We start from the raw sequence: 17500 nt of genomic DNA on the forward strand, positions 1-17500 counted from the left end.
CTTTCAAGTGCTACTCTCAATTTCCCTTTCAGTGCTGAATGACCTGATAGGTCCCAGTGCTTGGCCTTTGGCCCAAACTCCATATTCCATTCTACCATTTCCAACTCGGTGAACAAAACCGACCTTTTCCTCCAGTTGAAAATGAAATTTTTCCTCGGCAAGAGAAGGCTCATAGGAGTCTCGCAAACCCTCCTGTCGTGATGAAACACCGCCTCAGATTCCGAGAGCTGGCGGCCAAAATTAATCTGTTGGCCTTCCGCCTTTCTCCTTTTATCCGAGCAAAGCTTCCCACTCTTCAAGATTTTGTTTAAATTGTTACTAAGAATTGTGATGGCAGTCACTTCTCTTGCTGCTGCTCTGTCTTACTGTTCATGCTGCCACTCATTGAGAGTTAGCACCTGACACCAGTTTGTAGTTTTAAACCGTTCATTTAGTGGCGTTGTAAAATATCATTCAAGCCTTTATATGAATTTCCTTGAGGTTCTGCAGAAATGCTTCGCTCAGGCTATGATTGGTATATAGAACCAAAGCCCAGACACTCGGCCCAAGAGGGCCATTCGCCTCGTAATAAAAAAAAAATCCAGCAAATATTATATTGTATATGATAAAGACTAAAATATTATGTTTCAAGAATATGTATAGAAACGTTCCATGAGATAAGATTAAGGCTGAGTTATAATTCATCGATTTTATTGAAATAATTCCTCCGACTTTTATGAGTTTGCTTATTGCACACCAATTTCTACCCTTTTGTGGTCATGTTTTATTGATCTTTTCCATCGTGCTTGACGCAGGACGAACCTCTTCACACCACCTGCTGAATTTACCTTTTGTGCTCTTAGCAACAAAGATAATTTCTCTTCCTTTTCTCGAGTACCGTCCACTGAAGACTTTTCAAGCCTTGTTTAATTCCTTACTAGAGCAATTAATGCTGATCTGGATGGCGTTTCTGAGTGGGTCATTAGTGGTTGTGTGTAGAGAAATTCTGCAACTGAAAATTATAAATATGCTTATTGAGCTTCATGCCTGACAAATCCATCATTGTTATAAGAAAGAGCTGACCTTTTTTTATCTATTTTGTAGATCATGAAGAGGGTATTCAGCTGCTTCATACGGTGTGAGGGGGGCGGGATTCATTTTTTAAGCAGTTTCTTGAGTTACTTGTGGATTTATCTATGGTTGGTATGATTACTTCTTACATAAGGTGGTGCGAGTATTCTTATTTCATTTTTGATAGCGTTAGATCAATAATGTTTTATTTAACCGTGCATCCCTTGATTTCGAAATTCTTTTCAATCACATTCTGGCTTATAACAGCCTACCACGCTTTAGCTCTTCAAATACTGTTCAAGATGTTTACTCGAGAGAGAGAGAGAGAGAGAGAGAGAGAGAGAGAGAGAGAGAGAGAGAGAGAGGTTTAGATTGGGCCCATGGTGGGGTGGGGGCCGGATGTGCATTGAAGGGAAAAAAGTCTGAGAGACCAACTTTCTCAGCTCTTAATTAACCAGACGAGAAAGTGAGAAAGGAACAAAAACTAAGTCTTTTCTCTAACAAGCCGACGTCAGAGGAAACATAGTCTTCTTAATTAACAAAGAAGTAGCCATGCGTTACGCGTATTAGGAAACATAAAGAACATAAACAAAAAAAAGGGGTTCTTTTTTCCTTTCTTTTTTTGCGTCCTACAAATGAGGGACAAGGAAATTACACGCTCGCGTCCACATAGACACAGGACGACGAGTTTCCAGCGAGCACCTTTCTTCTTCTGCCATTCTTCAAATGAGCGACTGGGTTGTGAGTCCGAAAGGTTCCGTGTCCATAATGCTCAACTCAAGGTCTTGCATTTAGGATATTTTAACGGAACTAATGACCTAACTGAAATATAAGTAGGCAAGACTACCTTTTCACATCTCGATATTAAACCCTAATCCTCAGTTTAACATTGAATGCGGTGGTTAGTGTTTATTTTAGTAAACATCAGACAAAAATCACCATTGCAAAAAGTTCTATAGGCTTATGGGTATGTAGAAAACTGGTAAGTGATTTTTATTATTATATTTAAGCGGGGACATTATGAAAGAAGACAGTTTCATGAAACAATAATAAAATTTATGTCATATCTCTAGATCCTGTACACAAACATAATGGCATATGGTGATCTGAACGCGCACAAGGCCACTTGCCTAGAAAGTTGATTCACAAATTAAATGAATAATGCATAATTATGGATTCTGCAACAAGACATACTTAGAGCAAAGATTAAATATTTTGGCTCTGATATTCTTCCACAAATAACTTTATTATAACAATATAGAATTCTCAAATTATTTTAAGGTCGTTGTCTATATTAGAATATATAGAATTCTCAAATTATTTTAAGGTCATTGTCTACTTTAACGTTCATGGAACGAATCTGCTTATAGAAATTATAGAATTATTCTTAAAGACAACCATCTCATTTTCCGGATATGAACTTTTGGGACATTAAGTCCTACTGACTGATTATGTATGGCATTAAGAGTCAGCAATGCACTAATATTTCTCAAAGCATTTCATTTAAGTTTTCACATGAAAATCACTCAAGTTGTTACATATAGGCTTTTGGGAGTATGCATGTATTTACACACACATTTTATATATTATAATTATTATATATATATATATAGATATATTATATATATATATATATATATATATATATATATATATACAGATAGATAGATAGACAGATGTATTTGTGTATGCACAACTACACTCCCGAAACTTAGTCAAACTGGAAACTTAGAGTCAAATTGGAAACAAACTTATCTTACCCAAGTCTTCATTCAAGCAGTGTGAGATATGGCACTCCTAACCCAAACAAAGAAACGCCAGAATCTTTCCAGTGAAGTCTTTCAGTGGTTCCAGCCTCACACTTTTCCGAAAAGAGGAGCGAAAGAAGAGGAAGGAGACGCCCGATCCCATCTAGGCATTTTTCTCAAGTGAGGAGGAAGGGGAGAGGTATATGGTAGGAGAAGTAACGGGTTTGAGGGTGAGGAGATTTGGGTTGGCAAGGACCCAAAAGCAACACCACTGCCGTCGTAGAGGTTCACGCTCCGTATCCCAACTAATCCATGATGACTGGAGTTCCAGACGAGGGACCTCAAACTCTTCTCCTCCTCCTCCTCAGCCCCTTCTTTTAAACGTAGCTGAGTTTTGCATGCTCGAAACTGTGATTTCACAGTGTAACATAAGCTGTTGCAGTAACTCTCTCTCTCTCTCTCTCTCTCTCTCTCTCTCTCTCTCAAAAAGACTCCATAAATCTACAGGTATTGTATATGGCAGGTAAATGTGCAGCCACGATTGGATTTAATTCCACCGAGAAGAGCTGCTTGAAATTCAACAAATGTGCAAAAAAAGGTGCTAATGTGCTTATTATATCTGGCCTTTTCGATTTTCATCTACTCAAGTACTAATTAGTCTATGGCACCAAAACTCTGATGATCGAATGACCTGAATGTTTCGTTTAAACACACTGTGATTAGCTGACTCATCAGCAGCGATGTTTGTACCTGATATTTTTCGGCTGTGGTGGACCACAGCAAGGCCGGATCACGGGACAGGCTAACAACTTCCTCCTCAAAGACTTGCGCAGAGATACCAGAGTTCGATCCCCCAGAATAAAAACATCTTTGGGCCAATTTCCTGAAGAATCCTTTATGCTCCCGTTAACCTTCGTAGATTGTTATGCAACAGGTTGTTAGTCCACTGTGGTAGGTTGCAGCGGGGGTGGAAAAGGATACGGTGCTGGCAGCCTCATTCCAAATGATTTGTTAAGAAGCAGAGGATTAGTGTCATCTGGAATCAACCTAGCCAAACGGATAGTGTGCCGTGTGATTTTATATATATATATATATATATATATATATATATATATATATATATATATATATATATATATATAAAGGTATCAGCCACGAAGGAAAGTGAAACAATGGAATGGCTGTAAAATCTTTCGACTCCACTTCCTTTACTTCATTTATGCATATACTATATGTATAACTTCTTGAATTCTATGCTCTTTTTTGGATACGCTTGTCACTACAAAGCCTGAAGATCCAAGTCCAAAGAAATTTCTGAAGAAATTGTGATGTCTGGTACAGGGAAATAAACCCAGGTCCCATAATCACAAAGAGGTCACGTTGCCGACCTGACCACGAGAAGGATAAAAGTCTACTCACTCTCATACACACATATACCTGTCGTTTTCAGATTATACTAATTTGAGCTGGAATAGACCCATCCTCACCATCGTAGCCAAGTGGACAATCATTTTTACTGCTTTTTAGGCTGAAATGTAGTATATGTAGAATCTACTGGTCACTTTTTTTTTTACCAGATATTTATGCTTTTTTTTTTTTTTTTTTTTTGTTTTTTTTTTTTTTTTTTTTTTTAATACGCTTGTCTCGTGTTCAGGTCGGCAACGTGACCTCTTTGTGATTATGGGACCTGGGTTTGTTTCCCCGTACCCGACATCACAATTTCTTTGTAAGGACAAACGTATCCAAAAAAGAGCAAAGAATTCAAGAAGTTAGGAGTGCATTGTGGCTGTTACAATTGCATATGTATCTGGTAAAAAAATTAACCAGCAGATTCTACATATATATATATATATATATATTATATTATATATAATAATATATATATTATATATATAATATTATATAATATATTATATATGTATATATATATGTGTGTGTGTGTGTGTGTGTGTGTGTGTGTGTGTGTCGGTGTGTAAAGTACAGGTGTCCATGTGAAACTTAACCATACTGATTTGGATCTACATTTGCATCCAATTTACTGATATTTTATTGTGTTTATTGTATTGTATGATCATTAATCAAGATTTTAGAAGACGAGAGAGAGAGAGAGAGAGAGAGAGAGAGAGAGAGAGAGAGAGAGAGAGAGAGAGTCTGAGGACTGTTGCTCTTGTGTGAGAATAGGAAGGCGTATCCCGTAGATTATTTTCCATCTGCCTTCCATTGCTGCAGTCACGTTTTCAGTTTATAATTACAATTTTACTATTGGTTCCTTATGTCTTTTTAGGCTAACTCTTTTGGCGTATAAAATCAATGAAAAAACCTTAAAACTCCTCAGTTATTTAATGTGTTCAAGGAAGCCGAAGAATAAATGAAAATCATGAAAAAACCATTGCTTTTTGTGACTTCTCTCCCACCGTTATCGCTGCCTTAAGGTAAGGAGGGCCTTAAGGTATGACTATTCATTATGAAATGCAGATTGACTCAGAAATGACTTCCAGAAATACGTTCAGTAAAACAGTTTCTTAGAGAGAGAGAGAGAGAGAGAGAGAGAGAGAGAGAGTTCATATATGGGGCAAGGCAATTGCGGACAAGATGCCTTAGTCGAGGCACCTGACCGAACCGAAAGTGTTGCTTTAAGGTGTACCTGGAAGTGGTTTTGTTCCACCAAATGAGGAGAATCGAATTACTGATGAGGTGTTCCACACAATTCCCTCCGCAGCGCCGGTCGCAATGGGAAAAGGCCATTTTCCCCATGGCGCTATTTCTTTCGAGTTGAAAGGGAAATGGATATTGGCTAAGACCTTTCATTCTCGGAGGAAACAATGACTATGCCACGCTATAAAAGTTATCGGCAACAAAAGCAAGAGGCAGCAAATAATGCAAATTTGCGAGGAGCAAAATATAAAAAATTCTTTATTCGTGTTTTGTTGTACTTTACATGACGTTATTTTGAAAGGAAAATTCACTTGTTTCACCAAACTCACTTGTAATCGAGAAATATTAACAGGAGGGGGAGGGGGGGGGAGGGGGTTGTTTGGCCTATTCTTTACCATCGCGATGAATTACGCTTTTTCTCTCCCTGTGGGATTCTCTCATTTTCTATAACTTTCCGCTGTCTAACCCAATTATTGTTTTGTAGTGTATTCTAGCATCCTTCCGCCAAACTCGAATGGAATACCAATTTAGGAAGCGCAATTTAAGTCGGGCGCGAACTCGTGGGACACCACCTAGGGTCCTATGCGAACGAACAGATTGGTTACGCAGTGCAAAGTGTGACAGCGAGATGATAAAGCTTGCTGGATGGAAAATGGTGCTCGTGTAATACCGGCTTCATCCGAACTCTGAATATTCATCATTTTCGTTGAATTTAGACACCTTCATTTAAATAGCAAAGTCCAACCCTACGGTGTTCATTTTGATTTCGGTAATAAACCTCTGAGACACAACACTCCTTTTCTGACATAATATATTTTACACACACACACACACACACACACACACACAGAGAGAGAAGAGTTATCTTTGGAAGATTCGAGAATAATTTCATCAGAAATCTGATGCAACATACTACCTATAGATTCAGCCAGCCTCGTGCTGGCACGGGTTCTTGCTCTTCAGCAGCCCGCAATGATGCAGACAGCTAAATTTATTATACTTCATTATTCATCACTAAGTATTGGTCTTTTGTATTTGCTGAATAGCATCTGAATGGCAAGTATTAAAATAAAAACGACGTTAAAGTAAATTACAAAGTGAATTACAAAGTTCAAAAAATATATATATATTTCTCCAAAACCTGTACTGAGTCAGCATATAATATGAAACAAGTAAAAAAATGCGCCGAAGCTGCGCCGAAGAAATTGTTTTCTGTGCAGTGTATAATGCTGTATGAAACTTTCAGTGCGGCCTGTCCTATAGCGTTGCCAAACGAAAGATCCTGGCTAACTTTAACCGTAAATAAGATTAAAAACTAACGAGGCTAGAGGACTACAATTTGGTATGTTTGATGATTGGAGGGTGGATGATCAACATATCCATTTGCAGCCCTCTAGCCTCAGTGGTTTTTAAGATCTGAGGGAGGACAGAAAAAGTGCGGACGGACGGACAAAGTCATCTCAATAGTTTTCTTTTGTAGAAAACTTAAAGGAGAAAATTGTAACTTCCTGCCCCATCCGTGTTCCCCCAACACTTATTAACTCTTTATTGTGTGCGTTTTGTCTTAGGACAGGTTTACCCTCACTTCAGAGTTCAGACTTTGCAGTGACAGAGAGACGAGGTTTGTCTGCCAAGTTTCTGTTGGTACCTTTTGTCAGTTAATGAGAATAGTTTTCGTTAATTGCAGTAGGGAATCTTAAAGTTTAAAATCTATCCTTTAAGAGATCTAATTGCATGATCTTCCTTCATATAAGTTACCCTGTTTACTTTTTGGCATCAATCGAATATGAGAGTGACCAACAGAAACAAAATGAAAAACCTTGCAAACCTTAATCGTCTTTTCCATCCACGAAAAAGTGACATTTTCCTAAATGCCTTTTTTTGTCATGTATCTCTTATCCTTTTCAAAAGGTTTCCAAGTGACTGGGAGAACATAAGAGTTTTCCTCGAGAGCCTACTTCAGGTACTTATAATCAGGGCCTCTTTGACCTACTTCAGGAGCAGCAGCTTTTAAGGGAACCTCTTATCTAAATGCAGTTAAAAGGATAATTCTCTCTCTCTCTCTCTCTCTCTCTCTCTCTCTCTCTCTCTCTCTCTCTCTCTTTCTTTGTGCGTGTGTGCGTGTGTGTGTGTATGTGATGAAGAAAGAGACATAAAAAGGCAACTAAACGAGTGCATTTAAAAAAATGAGAATATTATACAAGGTTTCTTTACCTCTAAAATACAACAATAAATACTTGGAACATAAATGATGTAATTAACGTACGACTATATATAGTGTGACCATAGAAAACATACACAACACACACACACACACACACACACACACACACACACACATATATATATATATATATATATATATATATATATATAAACAGACGCGTTTTTCCCCTTTCGAGGGGATGATTGCAGATGTTACCCTTATCAACTGGAGTTTTTAAAACTACGTTATGAACCACAGGTGCCGCTCATCTTTTAAACCAATATCTCATGGTCGCCCTCAAGGGCAGTTACTCATAATTTGTACAGACAATTTCTTAAAAATTACTAACCTTCAGTAATTTCTTTAAGCCGATTAAAAAAGTACTCACTCTAAATAGATTGACGTAATCTTTACGAATTTACCGATTGTAACCTTATTGAAATATGTACGCAAGTTTCCTTACAAATAGCAATGGGTTAGTGTTAAGTCCGGGATCTTTTGCAAGGTCGCTTATTTTTTCTTATAGACATACAGATAGTTGTTCCTCAAAGTCCTATTATGCTTCCTGGAGGCAAGTTTGTCATTTTACGCTCCACTGGAATGACTTTCGCAAAAGAATTCCCTCTTTATTTAACGTTTTCGTGTTGTCCTTAAATATGTTCTTGTGTGTAGTATCTGTGGTTTTCCTGTCAGTAGATTTTCATGTTCAGCTCTTTCTTTACCATTTAAAAAATTTTCATTTTTCAAACTTTGTGAGTCTTGTCACTACATCAGTTCTCGTTAGGTTTCTCCGTGATACTACTGAAAGCATTACCAGCTTATCGATGAAAATACTGTTACTCATTGATCAGCACAACTCTTGTCTGCTTTTCCTGTCTCAGGATATTTAATACTGAAATTTATGTCGTTGGTTTTCGTAGGTTTACTAGGAAAGGTTTAGTCTTGTAACTCGAACATTGTTTCATTTTTATCCTTTATGTGGCTGGCACTTTACTCTTTTGAGAAGCTGTGATCAAATTTTACTTTCTATTTTTGTCTTCCATGAAAGTACAGATGCCCCGTACATACGGAAACTCGCGCGCAGAAATTTGTTGTGTATATACAAAGGTGGTTATGAGCTGTCAATAAGAATTTTGAAAATATGGAACAACTTACTCAACACGAATTGCATTAAAATTACGTCAAATTCAATTTACTGCTTCCATTATTAAATCATTATCCCATTTCTGCACCACAAAGAACCTAATCATCCATATTTGCTGTTCTGTCGAGACACCCATCCATCGACCCTCGCCCACTTCCCCCCCCCCCCCCCCCCGCCCCCCCCCCCCCCCCCCCCCCCTCTTCCGAAAATGTTCGCGAGGGTTAGAACGGGTCGACGAATCTTCTTTTGATCATTTCCTGGGCCCTGTCAATAGATTACCCAGCTATAGAGCCCGTTCTCTTCAACTCTTCCCTCGATGAGATTGGATCAACGAATGCCCCTCCTCCCCCCTTTCTCAGAATCCGTACAAAAATCAATTCATCTGATGAAAACAGCCTCATCTTCCTCAAGAGGCGTGACATATTGTAAATCCATAATGTCTGACTTTCCTCCTCGTGCGAACTTCCTTTCCCATATCCACAGTTTTCGCCTTTTCACTGGTTACTTTATAAGGAGCAGTTGCCCCCGGTCTTAGGCAGGTAAAATTTTCTTAAGGTTTATCACGTTGTCTCAAGTAAATATTGTACGATTTTCAAGGTTTTCCCCTCATTAAGTTTTCCGGATTTTTATCTGGTTTGCTTTCTTATTTTCTATTCCTTGTTCAGTGAACTTTCAATAGCTTCACTAAAATCATTGTTTCGTCTGCATTTTCCTAAAATGGTCTTTGAACAGGTTGTATCAGATATTGTCATGTTACTCTGTAGCCTTTGGTTCTGAACTTTCATCTTCTGTCATGGTTACTTTCCGCTTTTAATATTTTGTGTCTTTTCTCAGGATTTTCTTCTGAGCCCTTTCTATCTATCTCAGGCATCATCAGAGCTTTATGATCATTCTTTTCAGTCAGTGGAAATATCCCATCCTGTTTTCAGATTTTCTTGAGACGCATTTTTCCTTCCCATTTTGCTCCTGTCGTATGAACTTTCCATCGTTTCCTTAGAGACGCTCTCTCTATAATCTAGGTCTTCCCGAGATTGTATCGCGTTTCCGCCCATTTCCCCAGAATCTTCGTGAAGTTTTCCCATTCTAAAATCTTTACGTTTCCTTTCCGAATTTTTCTCTGGATTGGCGGCGTTTCCCTACATTTTCCCTTCATCGCTGAGTGACGCCGCCCCCGTCGCTCCTCCGGAATCGATGTGAATTCAATCATTAATCTCTTTATGGGTTTCACTAGCGTAATTACATTCCCTTCCTGGAGTGAGAGTGAATGGAAGGCCAATTGAGATGGACCGAACAAATGGAATGGAGAGTACTGAGTTTTAAACTCTCTCTCTCTCTCTCTCTCTCTCTCTCTCTCTCTCTCTCTCTCTCTCTCTGCTTCTACATTGGGGTGGTAATGGCGCGCAACTCAGAAACTAAAGAACTCGTGTTCAATCATTGAAATGATAGGGTTACCACTGGGAATTCAGTATGTCTAGTATACTGACCTAAGCAGCGAATTACTCACCTGCTTGTTTGCCGGTTGTCAATTGTCATAAATATCTACAGAGAGAGAGAGAGAGAGAGAGAGAGAGAGAGAGAGAGAGAGAGAGAGAGAGAGCAGGGAAGGCCTCGATGAGGTAATGGTCGCCCTAACGGGCTGAAACCATTCACAGATACTGTAAAGATTCTCTCTCTCTCTCTCTCTCTCTCTCTCTCTCTCTCTCTCTCTCTCTCTCTCTCTCTCTCTCTCTTTGTGTAAAACTTATTATTTCTTTATAATTTGGTACATTTCAAAATAAAGATTTTCAGAATATTTTCAAAATATATAAAAAAGTGTTGCAGTTTTTATCAAATCCCCGATACATTGTTGAAATCCAGGCTGGATAAAAAGTAATCGAACTTGATATTGTTTTCCATTTTACAGATTAGTCCTTTTAGCGCAGATATATTCGGATTATTCATCTCAAAACGGCTGGAACACTGCTCCGTCCAGTGACGCTTTTTTTTTTCTTTTTTTTTTTTTTTTTTTTTGAGAGAGAGAGGGGACAGTCTATTTAAAAAAAAATAATGATATATAAAACCGATGATTGCATTTGGATAACGAATGTTATTATAGTCACGTCTATTTTCCTCCCGATTTATCGCTTTCCAGCTGCAACATAAATTCGTTGGGGCGTGATACTTGACGCTCAAAATAATGAACAGCAATTTCCCCTCAAACTATTTTCACTCTGTTTTTTTCCGCCGTAAATTCGGCTCTAAATGATTTGGAAATAGAAGCGCCGACCGCCACTCGTTAACCTTGATGAAAATCTTGCGTTCATCCGTTGATTTCTTTATACTTCCCCTTGTTTATCTATCGATTTATTTTTGGGGAGTGTATCTTTACCAATATATCAAGATTTACATTAAAGAAAAAGGTCTTGGAAAAGGGTCTTACTTTATGCTTTTCCTCAAAGTAAGGGAATATTTTTCCTTGTCTTCAACTTCAAGAATGTCAAGGAAGGAAATTTTTATTTTTGTATACTAACAAAAATTATAGTTGACTTTAGGGTCTCGAATCAATGTAAGAAGTCCCATTATTAATTTTGGGAGGTTTAGTAAGTAAAAAAGTCGATGTTGTGTTTATGACGCGTAAAATATAAAAAAATAGTATTTTTTAATCGAATTGATAATATCTCTTTCCGAGTGTTGTGTTAGAGGCACATTTTGGGAATGGATTTTGATGAAGATAAAGTGAAAATTTCTCTTCCTTAAGGAAAGAGGAAAATGAAGGTCTCCCATTCAGTCAATGTAACGAGAGATAAGCTTAACACCTCTTTTGTTACGTATGCCGGAAATGAAGACCATCTCGTGCATCAAATATTAAAAGAAAAAAAAAGAAAGAAAACTACAGCCCTTTGATGGAAACCCTGTTGAGTTTAATGAAGCGCGCACAGAATGGCCACGAATAGGATGCCCTGGTAATTATCGTTGGCCGCTGAGGAAATAAATTAGATCTCACCCTCACATAAACATCGAGTGTAGATGAAAAGCTCTGCTGTTACTAATTAGAGAACGTGAAGACTTAAAAGTTGTTAGGATTGGAAGTGGATTCGAATAAGCAAGATATATACGAGCCAAACCTGAAAAAAACGAGAATTGTAACTCTGATTTTGCAAGGAACAAAAAGAAGCTTTACTTGAAGGAAGTGGACGAAACAGAACTGAATGGGATCAAGTCACAATTATGAAATTTAGCGAAGAAGATTTGTATGTCACGACCCCATCGATGGACCTGCTTTAGCTGAGAGACTAAATAATAGTTGGCTCTGAAGAGAGTAACTTGTTTTGCCAAATTGGAATCTCTACTAAATGTCATTTTCATTCTTTATCTCCTTCGTGCTAATTTAGTATCCCGTTTTCCTCTAAAAAGAAGGAATACAATCCAATAATCACTTTGACCCTACAATTACCATTTGTCGTTCAAAGTGGTCTCAACTAAGGTGTATCGAGAAACGGTAACGAAAGAAAATCTTAATGTCTGCCTCACTAAGGTACAAAATCATAAGTGTTTTATAGGGACATAGCTTGGTTTATAATAACAGTTATCACCTGTGCATAAAACTAGGTGTTTTAAAGTCCATACTCGAGGTTTCGGTACATTGCTTTGCGTCTCAAAGGGGATTTAGTGCAGACCATTCTTGTAACGACTAATACGAGAATTTTTTCAGTTTGCAAATGGAAGAATGTTTTCTTCCAAAATAACCGCGTCTTTGTGTCTATCAATATATGTATATGTACATATATACATATGTATAAACACCATCCAGACATATTTATATATGAGTGTGTATTGGTTTTGCTGTAAGCAAAGGCACAGTGGATGGCTGTGGAAGTTGCTTAATGGCCCTCTCTTGTCTGGGATTTGAATTTCAGCCTCCGTGTAGACCTTGATATCCAGCCATATACTAATCGACCTCTGTGATACATACGGACAAATAAGCAAAGAAAAAGATCGTAGAGGAAAAAGGATTGATGAAAACATAGAAAAGTTAAGCATATCATCGTTTTACTAGACCACTGAGCTGATTAACAGCTCTCCTAGGGCTGGCCCGAAGGATTAGATATTTTTACGTGGCTGGGCACCAATTGGTTACTTAGCAACGATACCTACAGCTTATTGTGGGATCCGAACCATAACGAGAAATTAATTTCTTTTACCAGAAGTAAATTCCTCTGATTCCTTGTTGGCAAAGCGGGGAATCGAACCCGGACCCTGAGATCGGTAGTCGATCACGTTACCGACTCGTCCAGCGAAGAACTAAAACATAAAAAGTGGCAGATATACAAGAGAAAGAAAGGCAGAAAGCGAATCTCTGCCTTGGGACAAAATTTGCTGACCCAAAAGATCTTTGTGACAACAATATGGTCTGGATAAGTCTCTTTCTTCTGAGAAACTTTTTCCTTTTTTATTATCCTTTTATCATATTCGATCAATTGTGATATATTCTGGGCGAGTAATCGTCTTTGTCACTTTATCTACAATTTCTAGTGGCTTGTCTATCTTGTTTTCTACGGTTCGACTTGATTACAAATTCCGTCAATACCATTTTCTCTCTTTATTCATTTCTTTCTGCTGGTACCTTCATACGATAGTCTAACAGAAAATTAGAATTTATCTTTATCAAAATCTAATGCCAACAAAGTAGACATGATTAGAGGGTTGCCTCTCTTTCTGTTTCTTGGAAATAAATATTTACACCTCGCTACTTCCTTCTTTGAGTTAGTTTGAGTTTACGTCCAAGAAATCTGTTTATAAGCGATCCATGTCTTTCACACTCAGTTCTTTTGGTCTTAGTCTTTGCTTAATAACTGACTAAAATCTTCAGAAATCACTTATTAGGAGACCCATTTTCTCATAATTTAAAGTAATAATTTCATTACTCAGATCCTGTAGTTGGTTATTCTTTTCTGTCAGACGATGAGTCAACAGTTAAACTCTGTTATTGAAAGCGACAGGGAGATATATGATCGGATTAAGTCATTTATGTTTCCTCTTAACATTCAAATTAGGCTAATTGTGCAAAGATCCCTTTGCTTTATTATCGAGTTTTAAATGAAGAAATTAAAGAATGCGCAGAGGAAGGATTGGAGAATAGCAAAAAAATGAACAGAAACTGAAGAACTACTTTGCCGTTCACGCACGTGGATGACGCAAAAAAAGATATATATCGATAGAAAGGCTGAAGCGAGAAGAGAAATGAGGCACTCTGCTATTCACGGTCTCTCCTGTGCTTCTTCTTGTCGGGAATAAAACGTGAGATGGGAGAGCACCGAAGGCTGACCACTGTCCTCCTCCCTCGAGCGAGTCAATAGTCTTACATCTTTACGAACGGATTCGAGTCAGCGGGTCGCTACTAATCTGTCAACGGAGGCCAGTTAAGTCTTCTTTAATGCCAAAAGAGGTCTGGCTGAGTGATCTTAGGACGAAGCCTGGAGCTTTTCAAATGACCTTTTTTTTTTTTTTTTTTTACTTTCTTTCTTTCTTTGCTTTGCCGCGTTAAGTAAATAAATCTTCGGAAGAATTTCTGGAGGACTACGAGATGCTAATACGGTGCCTTGTCATTGAAGAGGCAGGTCATCTGGGTCATTTTGCGGTGATTTATAAGGGCTTTGGTCGGACAGCGATGACGGCTCTATGAGAGAGAGAGAGAGAGAGAGAGAGAGAGAGAGAGAGAGAGAGAGAGAGAGAGAGAGTTTGCGTATAGGATGAGAGCGGTGCTACCATTCTAAAGTTTCTTGAACAGGAATAAATACTATATTCTATGTATTTGTTTGATAATTGCAGTAAAATAAATCGTTGGTTTTTACATGCATTGTTATTGACAAATGTCAATAACTGCGGCCGCCTTTTTCTTTGAAGCTCCATTTGTTTTTGGGGAAACGGCTCAAGGGGGGAAAAAACCTGCATGTTAGAATAATTAATTGAATGTTGAGTTTAAAGGAAATTCATTCTTGAACTGATAAGGGTCGGAAGTGTTTTCGTTCTCATTGTAAAGGCCACTGATTTTCACGAGACTTAGCAATTACTGTCTCTTTGGGGAACACGCATCTTTTTGTTTTATTTCCCGGTATTCTGGCGCGGTTAAATATTAGTCTCGAAGTCAGGCACATTAAAAAAGTTTCCTTCATTCCTTTTAGCGGAAGTTTTACATTTTGCGAGAGCTCCCCTCCTTTGAGATCCCTTACCAGGGAAGCCTTCGACTATTTACGTAGGCAACAAAAACTTCTTGAGGTTTGCGTTTGTTGTTAACGCTCGCCCTTTTGACTCCGGGCTTTTGTAAACCCGGTATTTGAAGTTCTTCTGAGTCTTCTTCTCGCACCTAAGCTGTCTTAATACTTGTGCATGTGGGGTGGGGAGGGCGGGGCGGGGGCGGGGGTGGGGGCTTGGCGCTACTTACGGTGCTCTCTTCGTTACTTTGGGGTTTCATAGTCATACGCCTCACATGCAAATTCTTGCTTAACCAAAAATATAATAATAATAATAATAATAATAATAATAATAATAATAATAATAATAATAATAATAATAATAATAATAATAATATGTTTTATTAAAAGTAACTGCTGCCTCCAAGCCGGCGTTAAATTTTAATAACAGGTTCTTCTCTATTTTTCTAATAATTAGAAATAATTAGAAAAATAGAGAACCTTTATAAAATTAACGCAGCTGAGGCAGCAATTACTTTTAATAAAACATGTTTAAAAGAGGGTTTACTTCCAGCATATAATAATAATAATAATAATAATAATAATAATAATAATAATAATAATAATAATAATAATAATAATAATAATAATAATAATAATAACTTTTAGTACAATGTATAAGTTTTCTTCATTTGCAGTTATCTTCGCACCAAGAGGAACTTGTCCATATAAAGTAGCTATTTATATATGATAATGCACATACATACAAATGCCCAGAATTGTTTTTAATGGTGCGATTATGTGCTATTTATGATTACGCATATACAGACTTAAGCATCTGCTTCTTTTTTGAATACGTATTGCGATTATGGGGCCGGTAATGCTAGTTTTGCAAAAATAAAAATATGCCATATGTCTGTCGTAATATGCAAATTATTAGCAATTAAAGAACAGACCTACAAATTCTAAAGATTGCATCACGGTAAATTAAAAGTGAACTCAAGAGGAATTTAGTTGAAAGAAAGTATCTCATACAAAAGTTCTCAATCGTTATTTTGTAAAGTCTTCTTTAGGTAGCTTTATTTCTTTATTTCCTTATTTCACTTTCGCTGCATCAGTGGTGTCATTCAGCTTGAATATGTCTCCTCAGAATAACAAGTCCTTGAAAATGAGAGTAACGTGAAATTAGAGGTATATGATTCACTTTTTGAAAGCTGAAGTGAAGTCCATTAGTACTAAATGGGCGCAGGAAATGGATTACGCAAAGAGAAAAAACAAACCAAGTAGAGAAGGCAGAAAGGGTTGTTTGAAATAGTTGCTGTGGGTCCTTTTGTGTTTATGTAAAAACACGTTATTCCCCTTCGTGTCTGTAGCTTGAAAACGTCTTGTGTTAACAGATAATTTCCATTTTCCTTGCAGTATTTGGCTGTTGCCTCACAGTATTCGATTAATCAATTTACAGGACACTAAATAAAATAAGGAAGTGTTTTGAAAATGTCTTCACCCAGGATGACTTCAGATACAGTTCAGATTATTATTGTATTGTACAAGCAAGATATTTGATCTCGACATCCTTCCATATTTAACCTAATTTAACAATCCGTTATAACTTTATAATATGAAATTATCCTTTAGAAACGAAAAAAAAGACTTCTGTATCTCACCTCATTAAAAAATAATGAACAAAACGCTAACTACTGGATAGAATTTATGAACGAGATGAAAATTCTGTAATTAGCTACGTGCTCCTCTTGTTTCAAGAGTATGAATATTAATGAAGGAATGTGAATGACTCTTGAGGATTTCAGTAAACAAGTTTTTAAGTAAACTCGAATTGCCGATAAGCACAAAAAGACCAACGTCGATGACCTCAAGTTCTGTGACGACGATCTCCGATGAATTAGAGCTTGTGACTTGGACAATCGACTGATGGTCTCTTGATTGTCATCTTTTATATATATATATATATATATATAGATATATATATATATATATATATATATATATATATATATAGGTTGTATTTTAAGAGAGACCTTTCACTTTCACATTCTCAGTAGTTGATCTCTGATCCCCTTTTCATGGCGAGAGCGACCAGATTCAGCGCCTCAGTGGCTTCATCGGTATGGCTTTGGCCTGCTACCTCGGGGGCCGCGAGTTCGATTCTCGGGCATTCCATTGAGGTGTGAGAGATGTGTATTTCTGGTGATAGAAGTTCACTCTCAACGTGGTTCGGAAGTCACGTAAAGCCGTTGGTCCCGTGCAACGTAAAAATACCATACAAACAAACAAACAAAAGCATCCAGATTCGTTGAACAAGAGCACCAGTAAATGTGCCTCGCTGTGAAATTCCTCAGTTTCGAGAGGTCTTTTATGCCTCGCATTTTTAGGCTGTGGAGCAGTCTCCCTGAGGATGCTATGCAATTAGAACTTCAAAAGTTCGAGCGAAGATGCTATGCATTACTACCCTAATATTATTCTTGCATTTGGATACGCTTTTATCTTTATTAATTTATTGATATATATT

General features: G+C 37.6%; 1 protein-coding gene across 4 annotated transcripts in view; it reads right to left on the minus strand.

The window, feature by feature from the left end:
• LOC135196246 (neurotactin-like) overlaps positions 1-17500 on the minus strand; it is a 189209-nt gene that overhangs the window by 53694 nt on the left and 118015 nt on the right. The window lies entirely within an intron of this gene.

This window comes from Macrobrachium nipponense, chromosome 17 (assembly GCF_015104395.2).
Source record: "Macrobrachium nipponense isolate FS-2020 chromosome 17, ASM1510439v2, whole genome shotgun sequence".
NCBI lineage: Eukaryota > Metazoa > Arthropoda > Malacostraca > Decapoda > Palaemonidae > Macrobrachium > Macrobrachium nipponense.